The 4,908-nt window shown below is 32.8% G+C and overlaps 1 long non-coding RNA gene across 1 annotated transcript; it reads left to right on the forward strand.

Annotated features, from left to right (window-relative positions):
* The first annotated feature begins 1,681 nt into the window (after positions 1–1,681).
* LOC137623115 (uncharacterized) lies at positions 1,682–4,602 on the forward strand. The gene is made up of 3 exons (XR_011040557.1): positions 1,682–1,741; positions 2,429–2,517; positions 2,948–4,602. It is a non-coding gene; the product is annotated as an uncharacterized lncRNA (long non-coding RNA).
* Positions 4,603–4,908: the final 306 nt, after the last annotated feature.

Raw genomic sequence — 4,908 nt, forward strand, 5'->3', positions numbered from 1 at the left:
CTGAATTGGACGTTTTGCTTAACTGTGACCTTTAACTTTGACCTTGCCCTTCTAAAATACAATAATATCCAGCTTTTTGCATGACAGCTAATTCCTACAAGTTTCACTACTCTAGTATTGAAATTGTGGCCAGGAAGCTGTTCACCAACAAACACACACACAAACAAGGGGTAAAACATCACCTCCTTCCAACTTCGTTGGCAGAGGTAAAATAGGAGCACAATTATTATTATTATTATTATTATTATTATTATTATTGTTGTTGTTGTTGTTGTAGGAGCACAATTATTATTATTATTATTATTATTATTATTATTATTATTATTATTATTATTATTATTATTATCATCATTTGCTAAGTTACAACCCTAGTTGGAAAATCAGGAGGATGCTATAACCCCAAGGGCTCCAACATAGAAAATCACCCATTGAGGAAAGGAAACGAGGAAAAATAAAATATTTTAAGAAACAGTGACAACAATGAATTATATCTTTCATATATTATTATTATTATTATTATTATTATTATTATTATTATTAGTATTATTATTATTAATTGCTAAGCTACAACCCCAGCTAGAAAAGCGGGAGAATGCTATTAGCCCAAGGGCTCCAACATGGAAAATCGCCCATTGAGGAAAGGAAACGAGGAAAACTAAAACATTTTAAGAAACATTACCAATTCTCGAAACGGAGTGGCGAGAGAAGAGACCGTTTGTTTTCCCAGCCCGGCTCATCCACTCGGCGGAAGAGTTTCCCGAAAGTAATCCCATTGCGCCAATGGCAGGAATGCGAATTCCAACTGGAATTTATATGCAAAAGAAGACGATTGGAATCCTCTTTGGAAACAGCTTTTGGGGTGAGGCTGGTCTATATATTTTTAAAAGTGGATTAGAAGGTGAGGAAATGAAGGAAGTGGGAATACTGTAAGTGGCTTTCTCAGTGAAATACTTAACTGATTATTTTTAGAAATTAAAAATCAAAATATTATAAGTGGTCTTCTCACATAACTATAACTTATTTTTATTTTTATTATCATCATCATCATCATCATCATTATTATTATTATTATTATTATTATTATTATTATTATTATTATTATTATTATTATGTTTATCTTTAAAAATAAAAACACTATAAGTGGTCTTTTCACATAACTATAACTTATTATTATCATTATCATAATTATTATTATTATTATTATTATTAAACGATTAGATGTGATTTTCCATCTAATTTTTACTAATCTCTGAGCAGTTTAACAGAATTCAAATGTTTTACCTTAATTTAAACAATTCTAGATTTAAATCGATATCTTTCTTGATTTTGGTGAGTGGTAGAAGTAAATCCTTTATTATTATTATTATTATTATTATTATTATTATTATTATTATTATTATTACTTGCGAAGTTACAACCCTAGTTGTAAAAGCAGGATGCTATAAGCCCAAGGGCTCCAACAAGGAAAAATAGTCAGGTAACGAATAGAAACAAGAAAATAAACAAACTACAAAAAGAAATTATGAACAATTAAAATAAAGAATAGTAGTTCTTAAACTTAGAAGTAGATGGCGACACTGGGCAAATCAAGGACGCTAAAGTGAAGGCAAAAGTTCTGGATGTCTGTTTCGTATTTTGTCATCCATGTTCTGTCAGTGTCAAAACCAAGACTGAGACCTATCTCTGTGTAGCTTAGTGTGCTTTGACAGTGGCGGTGTATTACCTTCAAAATTTAATATGGGTGAGTAATAGTGTTTTATTTTGTGGTATTATCAAATTTATGGTTTTATGCCCATGTTTTTAGGTTATAATTGGCATTACTTTGCGGAATTTTAATGTCTTGATAATGCTGTTAGGACACAGAATTCTCCTTATTTTGATGAAAGTTTTCATTTGTTATATAAGCTGATTTTGTGTTTAATATACAAAACTATGCACACACTGCGGCACAGATTTTCATGGGACTTTGACGTTGGGGAATGACCCAGGGACAGATCTGTTAGACTTTTAGAACTAACCTTGGTTAAAGTTGTGAAGTTAAGAGTAGAAGATGACTTCTCGGCGTGGCTAAGGCATGCCGTGTCCCTTTAGCTTAACTATTTCAGAGTTATCCAATAGTAATTAAAGATCCTAACCTTGAAGTACACCAAATGAAGGTAGTTCTGAGTTTAATAGTTCGGTATCAATCAAGAGTTGAAGTGTTGCTGAGGCCAATAACTTTGAAAGATCCATATCAGCATAATTCAGGTTTCTCCAATCTGGTCGGTTAAGTAGGCTGTTACTTGAGCACTAGTGTGGATTATGTAATGTCAAACTGATCTTATGAAAATTCAATATAAGGTTGCAATTCTAAGATTGTTTCCTTTACACGTAGCAGGAAGAAACTACAACTATACCACGAGGCAACTAAAACATTCCATTCCCTCAGGCGCTGGTAGTCCTTAATTTGGTGCTGATTTGGACACTTTCAAACAGAGCCAGAGATCTATTCTTGGACAGCCTTCTCCATAGTCATTGGTAAGTATTTGTCACCTTGGTTCACGCATAAATTATTTAAATTCCATGGTGTTATACTGAATTTGTGCTTTGACCTTTAGTTCGTCGAAGTTATTAGTTTTATTTTTTATTCATACGACCTTACAGTACAATTATAGTAGTTTCTTGGCATATATAAACTTAAAATTCCTTTCACGTATGCCACTAAATGTTTCCAGTCCACATGTGTTGAAATTTGTCTTGCTTAATTCATTGGTTCAGTTCAACTATTACTCTTTATTCGTACCTTTTTGAATTTTTTAATACATGTTAAATTCGGTTCTGTTTAATAAGTTTCTATTCGTACGACCTTTTATGGTTGTTAGTTTTTACCTCAGTCGTACGACCTTAAGTTCTGAATGTCTTTTGGAAATTATTGGCTCATATACTAAAACTTTAATATCCCTTCCAGGTGATGTGTTGACCAAGCTACCTACCCGGACAAATGAAAGTTCTCTATTCAGTGTAGTGAACCTTGAAGTCTGAACTTATCTTTCAAGACTTAACATTTAATATATCGGCTGACTACGACGGTGGACTTTCGTACGTGTCAGGGTGAAATGCTCTGGACCTGGTAACTGTTGGGAAGTTTCAAAGCTGGGTGTTGATGTTTTGGACTATACGAAGGCTGAAGGTGTCCAGTTCCAGTATAATCTGATACCCACTAGAACGTCGGCCCCAACTCCCAGTAAATTATGTATTTACTGGGCCAAGCTTCTTCGATCTGCTGCCATACGAATGAGAAACTTGCTGCCTCTGTACTAGCCTGGAAGCTGAATGTTAATTAACTTCTTGCCAAGTACAAAGTTTAAATAACTTTACTGATACTGCAAAATGTATAACTGTTCAGTGGTAAATTTTGACGCTATTCGTAGTTCGTATCTGTTGAGATCTGTATAATCTATTAATACAATTTAAAGTTTTGAGTAATCATATTAATGCTCAGTTTTTCTAAAGACAACATAAAATCTCATGGCTATTGTAAGACTTTGTCACTAATGTAAGTCTCTTAATTGTAAGTTTAATTTGGTCTTAATGGTTCATAGAAATGCAGTGGCAATTATTCTTTGGTAATAGACATAATTATAGTTTATGTAACTAATAACATAAATCTTACTTTTCCATATAAAATTATACTTAATACTTCTATATATTTCTCATTACTTTGGTTTTGCTTTTAGTCCTGAAGGTTTTCTAACTAGCCAAATGGTTCAATGCAGTTTTAGCTAATCACTGTTGCTTACGTTTCAGCACATATGAGTTTGTAAAGTTTAATAGTTACTTGTATTTTGTTACCTTCTAATTTCAATGTTAAGGAGTTATAAAGAATTAACTTTAGTTGAATAAAAACTTCATTAGTTCTTATTCATTTGTATTATAGATTGTTGATTTCCCTATGTAATCTGGTATTTAAGTGGTGGTAGCTAGTACCAAATAAGTTTAGGTGTGAAGCCTTGTTATTTGGTATTTACAGATTAACAGTACTTCTTTAAATCTGGTTATTACGTTGGAGTATTTGCCTAAGCAAATGTTAAGGATTAATTTTTGAATCTTTAAAGCTGTGAAAATGTTTGTAATAAAGTACAGTATAAACTAATGTCTAATATCTTCAGAAAAGGTCGTTAGAATTGGAGTGCAATCAGTTTTTATTAAATTTTAATAAAGTAAACCATTCTTACACGAAATACCCACAAGTGTTCAGCTAGGCTTTATCTGGATACTAAATTTTACGGATTTTAAGTTACTTTTAATTGTTGGTTCACCCTACTGGTGTTCACTTAAAGAATATTTTTAAATATCTTTAAAAGCAAGGTCACATTTGCAGAATTGAGGTAATCTTAATACTTGGTAATTAGATTTTCAGTTTTGAAATACCTCTTGAACTGAAGATGTAATTTTGGAATGAAATATTTAAGAGATGGTTACTACAAAAATTCCTTCTAGGAAGCCCTATAAAGGGATTAAGTTAACCAGTATAATTTTTAGGACTGATCATTTTAAGTGTAAATACTATAGGTTATACTATACAATCGACAGTGGAGCAAATTTTAATCCTCTGTAGAAGCGGAATTGCCATGTCCTTGCCAAGTAAAATATTGATTTGGGGTTTGTTTTCTCTTGGCTGGAGACAGCCAAACCCCTTGAAGCACTTTTACTTCTCCTGGTGACTTGTGGTCCTCTCACATGACCAGACAATATTTTATTTACTGTTTCCATAACATTATGGGGAACGGCAGCGAACTGATTAAAAGCTAACTCGTGAAGGGTAGGCACACCGATATGCCCTTGATTCTCTCGCTTTGAAACAGTTGTCAGATCAAACTCTTCAAGGCAGGTAGTAGGCATAGCCAGCCAACGTATAACTTTGGCAAG

Source organism: Palaemon carinicauda, chromosome 30 (genome assembly GCF_036898095.1).
Source record: "Palaemon carinicauda isolate YSFRI2023 chromosome 30, ASM3689809v2, whole genome shotgun sequence".
NCBI classification, from domain to species: Eukaryota; Metazoa; Arthropoda; class Malacostraca; order Decapoda; family Palaemonidae; genus Palaemon; species Palaemon carinicauda.